Source organism: Oxyura jamaicensis, chromosome 11 (assembly GCF_011077185.1).
Source record: "Oxyura jamaicensis isolate SHBP4307 breed ruddy duck chromosome 11, BPBGC_Ojam_1.0, whole genome shotgun sequence".
Classification (NCBI taxonomy): Eukaryota; Metazoa; Chordata; class Aves; order Anseriformes; family Anatidae; genus Oxyura; species Oxyura jamaicensis.
This window is the reverse complement of record NC_048903.1, coordinates 9,689,134-9,705,551: the sequence shown is the minus strand read 5'-3', so window position 1 is coordinate 9,705,551 and position 16,418 is coordinate 9,689,134. Positions and strand designations below refer to the sequence as shown.

The 16,418-nt window shown below is 34.4% G+C and overlaps 1 long non-coding RNA gene across 1 annotated transcript in view; it reads left to right on the top strand.

The window, feature by feature from the left end:
- Window positions 1-428: 428 nt before the first annotated feature.
- Window positions 429-16,418, top strand: part of LOC118172880 — a 63,725-nt gene continuing 47,735 nt past the window's right edge. Inside the window, exon 1 of the long non-coding RNA XR_004753890.1 lies at window positions 429-502. This is a non-coding gene — a long non-coding RNA (uncharacterized LOC118172880). The remainder of the gene's footprint in view (window positions 503-16,418) is intronic.

Here is a 16,418-nt window from a genome sequence, read left to right as displayed (position 1 = left end):
TATGTATTGTTGATTGGGGGGAGTGTGGGTAGAATGCATCTCCTGGAAAGTTGCCCCATGCTGAGGTCTGCCCAGTGAGCCCATATAAGAATGCAAAAAGAACCTATATAATCTGACTCCCGTTTCTCCCCCTCCCTGACTTTAGCTGTTGTTTTTTTGTTTGTTTGTTTTTGTTTCTAGCATTTAGAATAAATCCTGAAAACTTCAAAATCTGAAACTGAATGGGAATAAAATATTTAGTGGCTGATCTCACCTATGATTCATTGTGAAAATACCTCAGGTCTGTAGGTAATGGCTTCACCGAGCAAGCAGAGAATGTGCTTTGGACAGATCTCCATTGTATCCCCAGGTTTTATTTTTCTGTTGCTGTAGAAGGCATGGTCACCTCTAAGTGGCAAAGGGAAGGAGGTTACTCCCAGTAACCTCAACAGATTGATCTATGCAGGAACTGGGCATGGAGCCTCATAATGAGGGCTCCAGGTTCTGAAGAGGTGTGCCATAGGTGAGTTTGGCATATACAAAAGAGTGGGGAATAGACAGGGCAGAGGTTGCTGTGCAGGATACTCCTGACTCCTTTCTCCTGTCAGCTGGAACATCGCCATTTCTGGGTTCCTCTGAGAGTGTGAGGGGTGGGGGAAAGGCTCTGAAGACGTCTCTCTGGAGTGACCCCACTACCAAATTCTAGACAGTGACTTGGCTCATAATTGTGCTCTGGAGGAGCCAGACTTCCTCCTTTGACTGTAGAGGAAAACTGTGCAGTCTGCTAAATTAGATGTCTAAGTTTCGATTGGCATGAATATCATTAGTACTGTCAATTTAAGTCCTTCAGTAGTTTCACTGCTAAACAATCTGGGTGAATCTGTTTCACATTTGTTTTCTATTAACATCTATTTTTCTAACCTGTTTACTCTCTCATTATTCACCCAGAAAGATCTGTGGTTAGTTTCTAGCACTGCACTTTGGAAGATTTCTTGCCATTATGGCATGGTTCACTTAAAATTTTGGTTCTTTGTACCTTTTTAGCCCTCAAGCATAATGTCTCAAACTGCAGGTTCCCTTCTGATTTCTCCAGGGAAAAAGTGTGGGAAAAGATGTCTGAGACTCTTCTACTGCAAATACTTCTGCTTGTAGTCACTTCTACAAGGAATCCCTTTTAAAACAGTAGGGAGTATTCCCAGTAGTAAAGCTAAATAACCTGAAACGTCTTGAAGAATAATGCCTAATGCTGGGAAAGATTACAGAATGTTGTATGACTTCATTACGAAGGGCATCACCAAACAAAAGGAGCCCCATGTTAAATAACCACTAATCAACCTAATACGGTAAGTTATTTCATAAAATATATGATATTTTAATTGTTCTTTTTACACTATATCAGTATTTTTATTAAGACATCAGCAGAAATAACCCAATTTTCTAATGACGCTTGGTTCAAGATGACTTCTGCTTGACCTTTGATACATTCTTATATTTACTACCCTTACATATTATCTTCTCTGGCTGTTTATTTCCTATCCATCAATATTACTTCATTCAACTACCCTTAGGACACTTCCTGGCACTAGTCATACCAGTTCTTCTAGTGAGTGTGTGGCTGTGCTATCTAATAGCATTTTTTTGAATGAAATAAATGTCATAGAAGTGGTTTATTTATTACCCAAATAATCAAATAATTAAGTAATTAACTGTATTTTGAAAAGCAGTTCTGAATAAGGACTTCAGTAAATTAAAATTTAATCAGCAAGGCCAAATTCAGTCTGGAAATGCATTTGTAAACTTCAGTTAAAAACTACTCCCATATATCTGAAGTTAGGATTTTGGCCTGTGTTTTCACAACAGCACTGTATATTTAATGTACTTTCTTCTTTCTGATAACATAAATTTTCAGTAGCCACAACTCTTGGTCTAAATTATTCTCTTGAGTATGTAGAAGGTTTTGCTTGCCACTGGGAAGAAAAAAAGGCCCACATTATTAATTAATTTATGTGAAATCAGAGGATGAAAATATAAAAATATTTTCTCAAGGCTGAATATGACTCAGGTTAAATGTCCACTCACAGACAATGGCTGAGCATACCTAGAAAATACGGCTGCAAAATGATGATTTCTAGCTGATAAAATTCTTTAGTGCAACACTTGTATTTTGTGTTTGAGGCCACACATTTTCCTGAAGGAAACTAGACAATTTGTAAAGATAAAGGAAAAAAAGTTAGATACTATTTAAAAATAGATGTTTCTATAATGCATATTCGACAGCCTATAGAAATATAGTATTACTAAACTGACGTGGCAGATATGTATGAATACCATTAAAGAGAATTTTATAATGAAAATTTTGTCTTATGAAGGTGAAACTTTTAGATCATATTAGAATTCTAAATTTTTTATGTGTGGCAATCAAATGGCCTCTCCATATTGCCACATAAAGTATAGATTTAAAGTTAAATGATCCAGTCAGCCATTTAGCATTTTCTTAGGGTCATTTTTTTTTTGCCAATAACTGCAAATATTTATGTATGGTTCTTCCTGTTTCTGTGTTGTATTATTTACATTTTAAGAATTGAAGAAAGAATGACACTTTTAAAAACTGTTTTTAATAGCCTTCGTTTATTTTTAATACATAGTGTTCCAGGCTCTTGCTCTAATGATTTTTTTCACTCTGCATTGATAATTAAATTCATTCATTCATTTTCCTGGCTGCACAATTCTTTTAAATAAAAAGTTATGGGCAATAATACCTATTAGGTTGAAAGTACAGAGGAGAAAAGGGCAGATCTGTAGCTTTTAGTTCAAGGAGATCCAATGGATTATGCAACTTACAGGTTTAAATAAAATTAGAAATCTTGATTCCTTTGACATACACTATAGTAATGACAGATCTTAAAGTGTGTTTTTTTTTTGTTTGTTTTTTTTTTGTTTTTTTTTTTCTGATGCCACATTATATGTAATTTTTTTTTTTTTACAGTAAAACAGGAGTTGTAGATACGTGATGTTATCTATTTCAGGATACCTATCACTAGTAATTTTAGCAAAGGCAATAAGTGTGGGTGACTGACTTCAGATGACTGGAGACTATGTATTGTTACCTCCTAATGTATATGTGGTAGCAGTAATCCTCTTTGTTGTCCCTATCAAATGTCATAAGAATCCCCTTAAAGTGATTTAAAGACAATAAGTAGGGGGAAATACTGTGAGTATGTGAAACTGGTAATATAAAGTGTTTAAGATCAAAAGATTGCTCCGTTGTGATATTAATTTGTTTATGTAGCCTCTTCAATTTTTATCTATTTCATAAGATTTTAGGTTTTGCAATTTTTAAATTAAACAAAAGGGATTTAATAACTACTAATAGTGAACACACTCTTGGCTTCGTATTTAATATTTTTCATGTTTGCAGAACTCAAAAGCAAAAAAACATGTGGCCAAATATATGTTTTAACTTTTTTTTTGTTGTTGTTGTTTGTTTGTTTTTTTAAAAGATCAGTGTAAATGAGTAAAGATTCATATAATTTTGCAAAATTTGTTCTGTGAGATGACTTATTGCCGATGTGTTTAAAAAAAATGAAATAGTGATAAAGCACTTGAATAGGAGGTGAGAGAAATCTCCTGTCTCTTTAACCTTTGCATTTAATTGTATCTTTTCTTGATAGATTCTGCGTCAATGAATTCTGTTCTAAGGTTAATAGGGCTGCTAGAGTCATTGGAGTAGAGTTGAGGAGGTCTGGCTGGAAACTTGGGAAAGCATCATTTCTCTTTTTTGTCCCCAAGCAAATTAAAAACACCCCCACCCCCCCAACAACTGGCAAATTTATTATGGACATTTGCCTATCTAGTTCTTGCTAGTCCATTATGGAAAATGAGCCTTAGCTGTAGGATTAGGGATAACCTTAATTTAACCTTAACCTTAATGCTATTGCTAAGTACACCATTTGAGTAGTATGGTTTAGCTAATATGCATTTAAAAATAACAGCGGTAAAAACTGAAGTAAATAAGGTTGTTTGAAAATCATGACTAAAGCACAAACTTAGCTTGCTTAGTTTATCAGGGAAGCTCTAACATATCCACATGTACATGGAGGTTAGTTCTGATTGCAAGAAGCAATGTCAGGTTGTTGTTATTAAAACTTTAAATTTTTGTCTTTGAGAATGGTGTATGAACACTGGCAGAAGCTAGCCAACAGAATGCAAAGAGAAAATGAAGGAAGATGAGAGGCAGAAAATACAACCATATAGGAGTCATTTGTGAGGATACTAACAGATGGAAATGATTCAAAATCAGTCTTTTTTTCCCTGTTTTTGGAAACAGCACACTCTTCTCTACCCCAAACAAAACAAGAACAAAACAAAACCACACACACACACACACACACACACACACAAAAGCAGTCACATGCACACACAACCCACCAACAATCAGTGTAGACAGTGTTAAGACTTACTTGTGTCTTACTTGAATCTTAGAGAAAATATGTGGCCTCTTGGCCTGTATTATTTTCCATGGGTAACATCACTCTGGAAGACAGAATAGTGTTTCGTACACCTTGTGAGACACCTCCCCTTAGTGGAGTGTTTTCATTAAAGAATGGTTTGGAGGTCTTCCTTTCCATGTGCATTCTTGCAGGTTTGTTGAAGGTATGTGATAACATAAGCCTGTCTTCTCACTTCCTACTTTCTTCACCTGTGGTGGACTCATGATCTGCCAGCTCTGTGTCCCATCTGTCTCAGGTGTTGAATATTGATGACAAAAATGTGATCAGGCTGGATACTGCTACCCGCCCATCTTGTTTTACAATAACATGATAAGAATATGATGCCTTCGCAAGACAGTAAAGAGTAAAAAGAGTAAAGAGTATAATTTTTCATTATTTCAAGGGTTGAAAATGTTTTGTTCCTGGCATTTTTTTTTCTCAAAATATAACTGTTTTGTGTATTAAGTAATACTTGCCAAGCATCTCAGAACCTTTCATATGTACCTGTAATTAGCATGGATGTTCCTGCCTTATTTCTCAAACTTGTTAAGAACTAAAGAATGACTCAAAGGAGATCTGAACAATAATTACTGATCCCCAAGTTGAATACCATAAGACCTGTACTAGTGTCACGTGCCAACACTGATGTATTTGAAAAGGCAAAGACTGAGATGCCATATCCGACACTTCTGTACTGAGAAACAGGATTCTGGTATGTTCTCCCTACTGTCTAAGGTCCATCACAAAGGAAGTCATGAGGGAGCACAGATAATCTTTTAAACTCATCTGCTCGTATGTTCTAGTATTATGATCTCCTGTCTCAATTATTTCTGCTAGACATGCCTGAGTGTTTCTTTCAGAGATAAGGACAAGGGTATTACATTCAGTTCCTGCTTCTGCTCATGTGTTGGTGTAGATAATGAACTCCCAGTTGCTGAATCTTTGAGTTTGTCAGAAGTTGTTAGTCAAATCCTATAGGAGTACTGAAAGCATTCCTCATGGAAGTCTGGAATCAAAGTAGGTTTTAATCAGCATCATTAAGTTGGATGCATAGTTTCTGTTTGGGCCTACTTCTAATGAAAAGCTAACGAATTATAAAGAGTCAGCCAGAAAGGTAAAGGACAAGTAAGAGGAACTGGTTTCAGAAACATGAAAGGAATCAAAAACAGAAAAATTGAAGCTCATTTTTAACACATTTATTGCAGTAGAATTCAGATTATTAAGTAGTTTGATATTGAACAATTCTGTTAATAATGGCAAAAAAAAAAAATATCCAAATGATACATTGCAAATGAGTGAAGTGAACTGAACTGAATGTCTCCTTGAAATTCAATGAGAAATTTGACTACTTGGCAATTCTAACAGGGAATTTGACTTTTGTATAAGCGACTCATCACAATTCCAAGTGTGCTTGAGGTTTGGCTGGAATCTGTGTATGAATGGTTTCTTTATATAAATGCATATTATGCGTGGAAGGGTGAGAATGCTGAAAATATCAGGTAGCTTCTTTTACTGAGTTAGCATTTGGTTTCTCTTAAGTCTGAAACTGGTACGTACTGTACAGGATCGTTGTCCTGGGAATTTCCTTAACAGGACCTTACAAGAAAGTGATCATACTGCACTAGGTTTGTAATAAATCAAGAAAAGAACATATCTTATGTAATGAGGTTTGTCAGTTGACTGTGAGCATAATTCACACTACTCCAACATAATCCAAGATAAAATAGACACGAGGGCAGTTTTGTTCCATCCCGACCTTGTGCCTGTGTATGTCCACACTATACATCCATTCTAACTATAGGTACATATGAAAAGTTATGAGATGCTTGTTGAGAATTACTGAAGACAATACACAAAGCAGTTATATTCCTAAGAAAGATAATGCCAGGAACAAAACATCTTCTGCTCCTGAAATAACAGAAACTTTTAGTCTTTAGATAGGACATTGTATTCTTATCGTATCATTGTAAAACAAGAGATAGCTGGGTAGCAGTATCCAGCCTGATCACATTTTTTGTCATCAATATTCAACACCTAAGACAGATGGGACACTGTGTTGGGAGAAAGTTAGATCATATATCATAGATCATATATCTCTATATACAGTTAGTTCAAAGTGAATTAAAACCATTTCTAATTCCGCAGCAAAGCACGGACTCCAAATATCCTTTACTGAGCCTTTTCATTCTTGTGAAGATGTGGGGAGATATGTATGCCTCTCTGCGCCCTTTTCTGTATATAACATTCGCATGTTCTACAAAGTTTGTATGACCTAAAATTGTGTCATCTTATTGTGGAACATAAGGAATCTTTAATCTATTGTTCTGACCTATCAAGAAGAGATGGAACAAGGCCGGGACAGCAACATATTGCATTCAAGAGTTCTCTGGAAGGTAAGGACCAGTTACTCACCTCCTTCCCCAGCATTTGCAGGCATGGGAGAGAAAGTCTTCCTGCAAGAGATGAAGGTCTTTCATATCACCTGCAATTTTCTTGACAAAAAGAGCTTGGAGGTGTCCTCAGTTTCTTCCCCCACTACACAGCTGAAGGTCTTTTTTGAATCTGGCGTTGGCATCCACCAGGTAGAAAGGCTAAGGGTCTTCTAGTGTCCATGCAGTAAGCCCCACTGCCTACCCACCTGTGAGCCTGTGCAGAGATGGTGTGCTGCAGCCTCTAGCATTCCTCTCAGCCTGCAGGAGATGCCCTGCCTTAAAAGGTGGTTTCCATTGAAAAACAGTAAGTTCCTTGAATGAATAGATGTCTATTCCTATTTTGTAGGGTTTGTAAAATCTAAAGTACTAGTGTTGTACTTCACAGTACTGCAAAAATTCTTTTAAAACTCTCTGAAAGTTTGCTATAAAGAAATGTACTACAGCTTAAAAGAAAAAGGAATATGCTGAAGAACTGTTTGTGGATTTAATATAACTCAGTACTTTTTCCAGGCTGAAATGTGATTTTATGTTACAATACATTTGTGAAAACTCAGCTTTGGTATTCCATGTTGTGTCTATCCTAATAAATAGTTATTTCCCTGGTTTCCACAACAAAGAGGAATAAGAGACAAGAAGAAATTATCCAGTTGGTGGTAAAAATCACAGTGTAGACATACTTGCAAGAACAGAATTAGTACAAGTCTTGCTTCTTTGAGCATTTTTTTTATTTTTATTTTTTTATTTTTTATTTTTGTAGATTAGGTTATTTTTTACACTTGCAGGAGAAACACGCAGAGCAAACTATACTGCCTCCTTCTTGCATTAGTAAGTAACCATTCCTCATGGTTTTGGTTCTAATCCCTTATGCAGACAAAGGCAACTCTAGTAAGGAAAATGTTTGTATTGAAGGTATTTTTGTTACTGACTGCAGCTGAGAGATCTGTATTGTGTGCCAACTGCTATCTTTTCCTGATATTTCTACTACTTAATATGTGTTCCAGTGAGCTGGTGTTTCAGTGCATCTCTTTCTTCACAATTTCTCAACTTTTCTTTGTGAGCAGTGAATGTCAGTAAAAAAGGCAAAAAACATCCCCCATCAAATTAACCTACTTAAATCTAGAAGATATATGACAATGCTGTGCTTTCTAATATCTAAAGTCTTTTTGCAAAAGTTAAAGGAATAATGTATTAATTTGCTTTATGTTAATGTAGTGCACTATTTTGAACAAGAACGTATCAAATTCCTTTCATTTAAAGTATTTGGCTACTAGGCTGTTAAAATGATTATTCATCAAAACTACCAGTTTTGATGAAAAAACTATTCATCATAAACTACCAGTTAGTAGTTCATGATTAGCATCCCATGGTTTATACTCAAAGTTTATGCTTATTTTTTTTTAAATATTAAATAGTTCCTTATTTCAGCCTTAGAAATACTGTGAGGATGATGAGCAGAAAGATAAATGTTCTTTGTCTAAGAAGCAATGTGTCATTGATAATATGAAAAAGTCTTATCCTTTAGCTTTATAATTCTAATAAAGAAATATTATGAATGCAATTGATAACTGAATTTGTCCAAAGCATGTATTTCACTTACATGTATACTGTTCCAAAAATACAACTTCAGCTATTTTAGAAGGCTTTAAAAATAAATTCTCCTCCCCAGTTTTTGTGATTTTTATAAAACTAGGTTAAAGGAATTTTCAATTGAAAATAGTAGTTTGTCACATTATCTACAACGTGTGCCTAGAAAATTTATAAATCTAGCATTCATTTGAGTAAAGTTCCAAATCATAATGGATGGTTAAACAGCATTATCATCAATTTACTCTAGGTGCGGCTGTGGAAATCAGTCACTTCTATCAAAAGCTTCTGTCAGATTTTGCAGCCCTGTCATTTTTAATGTTTGGGTTATGCTGAAATTAACAACAACAACATAAAGACAATTCTCTAAATGTCTGTACATCTCTTCTACCTTTGGGTGGTGCTTTTGAGCAGTGCTGAACTGTTGTTTCTGTTCTAAGAATTTAACAGCATTCGTAGTTTTACACTTTATACTAACACAATATTTCTTTGTGGTATTATGGAGTTAAAATTGTACTGTGTGTTTTAATACACATTACAGCAACCTCTTAAGGCAAAAAAAGTAAATTTATGCAAATGAGTTATGGAAAGTGAAAAGATCTGTGCTTCTTCATTCATTGCAGAAACTGTTATTGGGAAACAAGTATTTTCCTTCTGCGGACTCAGTATGCTTACTGTATCTTGCACAGTTTTTCCATTGATAATAGTTATCTTTTGAATTCTAATCTCAAAAGGCACTTCGAAAGGATATGAAGAAAGAATATGGTTAATATAGATTGATTTAAATTATTTACTGTGTTTCACTTGCCTTTAAAATATTGTTGATATAACTAATTCATGTTGCTTTTCTAGCATCTGAAAGTTAGAATAAACAAAGAACTTCATATTATTGAGTTAGTGATACATTGCCTTGTTTTATAGTACTTCATTTGCCACTGGCTTTCTAGGGCCTTCCTATAAAACACTGCGATTAAAATCCAGTAACATTCAATAAAAGTATAATACCAATCCCTTTGAAGATTTCCCAGTGTACTAAAAAATGAAGTTATAGCTAGCTAAATCATTGAACCTTGTGAAACTGAGGGACCAGGATTTCTTCTATCCTCAATCAGACAAGCAAAGAATCTCCCAGTTCCTACTTACAAGCTGACAGGTCTCTGTCTGAGCTAAGAAGCCACTTGTTGCCAACAAAATCTTCTCAAAATGAAGCTGTAAAAACATAAATCCTGAGGAATTCCTGCTCTTTCCTTGTGACTGACAGATTGAGTTCTACTAAGTTTGATGGATACTCATTAGCTCATGAGAATAAATCTGTATTTTACTAATGTTTTCTGATGTGATATTTTTCACTTTCAAGTGTTTGTGAGCTTTCTGTCTTAATGTTTGAGTAGTCAATGCTCATGTAACTTTCTGATAAGAATTTTAAATGTCTTAGGCTACAGTATTTTCATTGTTTTGAGTTAATGGAAAGATTTTTTCCCCCCCCCCCCCCCCCCCCAATTTAGACTTAATTGCAATGTCTATGAACTTCAAGTGAACGATTCCTTTCCTGTTTTTAAACATTCTTTTTTATTATTTTTTTTTTAAATTTATGTAGATATAGTGCTATGATGAAATGATAAATTTTATTAATTGGTTATGCCACCCTTCCATGGAGACTTTTAGTAGGATTTCTTTCTGTGTAAAGTTGAAGCCCCATCTGTTTGCTTTTCCACTTATGGTACCATCCTGGAGAGAGCAACTGGAATTGCAAGGCTGATGTGATTTCACTTCATGTTTGAAACTACTTGTATGCACTGTGAATTTGCTCTTATATAAACTCAGTGTTTTTCTATGATTAGCTTCCAGAGGGCTCATTTTCTTTATGTCTTTCTCTGCAATTAGGCAATGATGGCAGTTTTACATGGGGCCACACTAAGCTGAGGAAGAAGGACCTACTGACTGTGCACTGGTTCATCTCTATAAAGCTTAGCATGTTTGGGCTCGTTTTTTCATTTGGTAATTCTATAACACCGGTCCCATTCAGCAAGACAGCAGTTCTTTGTTTTGTGGCCTTACTGAATTCAGTTTTGTGTTTAAAAGATCTTGCCTTTATATCTTGTTTGTGTCACACAGTAACAACCCTCTGAAATCTGTCTTAAGTGCTCTGGCTTACTTTTTAACTGCTCTTCAAGTTTATTCTGAAAATAATAACTAATTCCTTCATCCTCCCTAATGAAATATAAGTCTTTTCTGTGTTGTTTGTTTTTTATTTTTTTAATTGTCAAAATATAAAGCATCTGCTTGCTGTAATTCTTAACACTAAAATATAAGATATTTAATAATATTTAAAAAAATACTTTGAAGAAAAATTTAGTGTCCATAAATCAACTAAGCTAGTGCATAAAAAATATTTGGTAGTATATGTGGCCAGATATTTAAAACCTTTATTTTATTTCAGAATGTATGTTTATGTATCTATATATCTTTCTTTTTTCCTGTTTTGGGTAGAGACTTTTATACTAAACTGATGCTGTATCAAAATGTGAGGAAGAGGGGTTTTTAAACATTTTACAGGAAGAACATTTTCAAGAAAAGACATGCAAATAATTCTTGAAAAATAGTAACCAAAAATAATTTCTCTAAGTAAGCATTCAAAGCAGTTCATTTTATTTTATTTATTTATTTATTTTTTTTGATAAAAGACAAAAGTACTACCACTTTAACAGTGCAGTAGCATGCAGGTATGCTGGGATATTAGCAAAAGTGTTGACCAAGCAGAATGTGACTAGACAAATGTCTTCTCATTGTGTGAAGCATGAAGGCCATGATAGATGATTTCAAACAACAAAGCGCAGCCACTGAGACAAAATTAGTGTTGTTTTAATTACCAGTGTCTGTAATGTTATCTATCCATAACTGTCTTGAAATAGACTGTCAACGGGAAGAACAGAAAGAGACTTGAGCTAATACTTCCATGTAGTATTCCTTATCTTTCTTAAGTCATAATAGCATGCCTTTGTAAAAAGTGTTTAAAGCTTTCCTTGAAACATTCACTTATAGCTTTTTTTTTTTTTTTAAAAAAAAAAAAAAAGTTTCATGCTTTAAAAGAAGTGTCTTTTTATCTTTCCAAGAAAAGAAGCAAGCAGTTCCTATCAAATGCTATTTGTAAGTCAGGGTAATGGGTAGAAAATGGAACTTGGCCTGACATTCTTCAAGTAAAGTTTACACTCTGTGAGCTGTGTTTTTTGTCAGTCACAAATAGCGTTATGACACTAATAGTAAAGAAGTTTCTTTATTCCTGAAATATCCTTGAGCTGAGATGGGGTGTTCTTCATATATTAGTAAGTGTATATATTGTGAAGATGAAGTATTCCTTACTTTCTGGGCTTGCAAGAGATGAAAGATAGGCCAGCTTTTGAAAATGGTCTATATGGCACATGCTACAAATGAGCAGGGAAAGCAATCGAGCTAATAGATTACAGTAATTATCCAATCTTTGGCTAGTTTGTATTGGCAAACTATAAATACAGTACACATTAGAACAAGGTGCTTACAGAATGTACATGAAAGGTCAATGTAATTTGCAAGTCGCTAGTCATTAGAATATGCTAAAAACCATTGCTTCAGGGCTCAGATTTTAATGATGAATACATTGATTGTTAAGTAGCATAGGAAAAATGTAGCAGAGCTACTGTAGTGTAATGATAGGTCGCTTTATTTTGGGAAGGAAATCAACTAAGCTTCAGAATGCATGCATTGAGAAATATAATTGCAGTGAGGAAAATTCCTCAGAGGAGCTTGGCACATATTAAAAGCAAAAACTTGAGACATGTTTGTGATAAGATTACTAATAAATCTCTGGTAAGTCTTAGACTCCTGACAATAACACAGCAACAGAGCGCTTCATCTTCTCCATGCTTTAGAATTTAAGATCGGTCACAAACAATCTAAATTACGACTGATACTAGGCAGATGCAGTGCTGCACTGTGTTGCTCATCATAAATCTCCTGTTCCTTATATGCAAATTAAACTCCATTTTAAAAGATAATTTTTCACATAGTGATCTCCTTTATATGTGAAATGCTAGTGATTTTTAATGTTAGTAGGAGAGCCGTCTCAGGGGCTCAGAGTTACCATTGCTGAGGGAGAAGGGAAAAAGAGGGTTTGTTTGGAATAATTTGGACATCAGTACATGGGACGTTTCAAAAAACTTATTAAGTTAGACACAGAACCAACACTGCTTGTAGTTTAGCTGTGGCCTTGTTTTCTTCAGCAGCTGCCTGAACAACTTATCTTTGACTTTAAAGTTCTGTCTTGTTCATATCAAATCTTCAAGGTTCTTTAACTCTTATGATAGATCAGAATATAACTGAGCTGTGCAAACAAAAAAATGTTTGTCTTAATCAGCAAACAAAACCAAACCAAAACAACAACAACAAAAAAACACCAACCCTTCAGCTCTTCATTTAAAACAGCACGTTTATCTCACTTCAGTATTTTGTGAACAGTTGCATGTATTTTGCACGCCCTTTCTCTCTCTCAGGCTCACATGCACACAGTTATGTGAATGGAATATAAAGATTGTAGATTTAATTAATTGTTGTGCAGGTGTTAACAAAATAAGCCAGTGTTTTATGGGATTGAGGTCTGAAACACATACAAAAATGTTTGTCTGTTTGCAAAGAAAGGGAGGAAACAAGAATGTTTATGTGATTTGATAATTTTGAAAGGAAATTCATATAATCTGTTTTCATGAAAAGACATTTAAAATGCTTCTGTGAATCATAACTGTAAGGGGAAATAAATGTATAAAAGGAAAGTAAAAGCTTCAGATTTTTCTTACCAAATTAGTTTGTAAGAAAAACTGAGCTTATGCTTAGCATGTTTGATAAGTCATTCTCAAAAATAACTCGTTAAATTGAACCAAGCTATATGTACAATCTGAGACATGAGGATTGATAGGATTGAGAAGCACTTAGCAGAACATTAATCAGATAGGCCAGATTCTCTTTGGTATAACTTATTCTTGCTCCTTTGGTTTACATCACTTTAAATTCTGGTCTGGCTAAGATGGTTTGGTCTGTGAGTAATAGTCAGTGTTGGTGTCAGCATGCCGAGTATTTAGTATTTCTTAGAAGCCGGAAGAAATCCTGACTCTCAGTCACATTTTTAAAATCATAAGTGTGTTACAGCTGCAAATTAGGAAAATTTGTAAAAGATAAGAAAAGTGAAAGAATTTGTTTTGAAAAAAAACTAATGATGAAATTAATTTGAATTATTCCAAAGTAGCAAAGGGTAGGTCAAGAACATAGTGTAAGACTTCGTGTTTTCAGTTTGTGATGTATCTATAGATGTTCCTCACACCACAGTATCCTTAGTCACTCCTCCAGTTTTAATTTTGAAACTTGTTAGCAAAGGGTTTTTCAGAAACACATATTGCCTTGTAAAAAGTTGAGATTATCCACACTTACAACTGTACTTGGAAGCAGATGCAGGTTATTGGTGTCACTGAGTGATTTTGTTCAGGTGAGTATGTGGTTGCATTCACAGTAAATTTCCCATTCAAAAGAAAAAGAACAGTGGTTTTAGTTCCCTTGTTCCATATTTGCCCTATTGAAACAGATACTGTAGTACAGAGTGCTATGTAGTACAATGATGCGAATTCATCAAAACATGCATTAAGGGGCAACATGACACAAGGGTAAGGATATAAATATATTTTACAATTCTTAGCTTCCTATCACAAGAATAGTTCGTGAGTGAATGTAAATTTACAGTAGGTGCTTATCAAATGGGAAAATGCTTGCAAATCAGAAACAAACTTTGGGACTATAAATGTATTTCAATGAGAGTTCATACAAATAATATGTTCGGTAGTAAGAAATAATGTTATTATTTTCTACATGATGCAAGTTGAGACATTATTGTATGTGGAGAATTGCAATATTTGTGAGTCAGATCCCTATGCAACAAAACCTGTAATCCTCTAATCAGAATGCTGATTATTAGGGAATATATAGTGACATAAGAATATTTATTTATAAGGCAAGAAAGAAGCATCCAGCATAAGGAAAGTGCAATAAAGAGCAAGTACAGTTGAATCAGTTGATTTTTCTTCTTTGTTCAATATGGAAGTAATATACTAGCTGTCAATCTTCTATAGGTTTTAAAATACTTGCCAAAAATATTCAGTTATGCTAATGTCTTGTTGTGCTTAAAAAAGAAGTTCTCTGACATCTGAAAGTACGTTTTGAATGTTGCTGTGATTTGGATATGGGTGGATATTTTGCTCCACTAAAGTAGAACCCTATAAAATCTTTTGGGTTTGAATGTAAGATGCATGTGTATAGACAGTAATTGGCCTGTTACAGAGATATTAATTAACGTTAGATATGTTTTCTTTATTAATGAGAAATTCACACATACTATTTAAATTAATTTGTATAGTTTGAAATTAATTTATTGTGGCCTTCGATGACCGCAAATCTCCTAAGACAAAGCTAGAGTATTGTACTAACTGTTAAACCATTCATTAAACATTTTATGCAAATAGTGTTTGTTTATAAACAAATTAACTGCAAGGATTTTCAAAACAGGTGCTGTGTTGTGAATGCGTACTAAATGATGTGGTACTGAAAGAATTAATTAGACCTTCAGATGTAATTAGTTGCAATAATTTGCGTGATTAGCAGCTTGGTTAAGAAGTAAGATACACACATTGTAATGCATGGAAGAGTCACTGCAGTAGCTTTGTCTTTCATACAGTGAAGATGAGATTTCCTCATGTTCAGGAAATTTTTCAAAAAATTGCTGACATAGCAGGAGTTAATTGCCAAGCATCCTGTAGGGGTAATGTTTTTTTTTTTTTTCCTTTTTTTTTTTTTTTTTCCCTTTGCTTTTTGCGATGCATATGCATTGTAAGCAACACAATTTGTTTGCAACTCAATGAATTTTTAAAACAGAAGGCTGTTAACCCTAGTTCTTCAAGTCTCTAGAGGAAGTACTGATACTTAATACATTCAGGGTTAAAAGATGGCCTATGATAAGCCATATGAAACAGGTCCCGTGTTTCAGAATCAGTTCTAAATATTCATGTAATTTTCTCACTCCTTGTAATCATAGTTCTGATTTTTCTTCTCATGTATCCAACAATGCAGTCAACCATTGAATGTACATGAAGAATGCTTTTGAAGTTGGCATTAGTCAAAACTCATTAAAAAGAAATTTATGATTACTGATACTTAATTTATGATGATCACACTCCCAGTTACGATAAATGTACAATACCTTTGTGACCTGCAAGAAAGTTTTTTAATCTCGATAATGCCTTGATTACTACTGATAGTATTAGAGAGGGGGTTTTGAAATGAATTAATATAGAGATTTTCTTCATTGTTTTGCCCAGTTGAAAAGGTGGATTGACAAAACCACAATCGATTCAGGTTTTTGGTCAGTAGTGGAAGTCTATTGCATAGCTGTTTTAAAAGAAAAAGCTAAAGATTTTGTGCCTTGAGGCATCAAGAATGCACAAATATGAAAGTAATACACACTTTGGCAGAATTCATTGCTCTGACAATACCCTTTTAATATTGGTAGAAACACACCTGCGGGGAGACCTGCACATGCATTTTGAAAGAATAGGTATGTTCTCTGTGAATCACTTTTTCAGGAAAAGTTTCTAGAAAAAGTTAAAGGAGAGTGTAGAAGAAAAAGGAAGAAGGAAAGTTCAGTAAATAGGTTAACAGGTAAATAAGTTCAATTAATCAGCAGTGTAGAAGGTACAAGGTGATTAGAGGCTTCCCAGAATGACACGCTTATGTATGGCAAGTGTTAGATGTAGAGGTGTTCTGTGCTCAGCAGGTTTGGATTTAGGCTTTTTTTTTTTTTTCATACAGAACCTTATTTCATCTGATTAAACTCTATCAGTTTGTAAGATGAGCCCTGGGAACC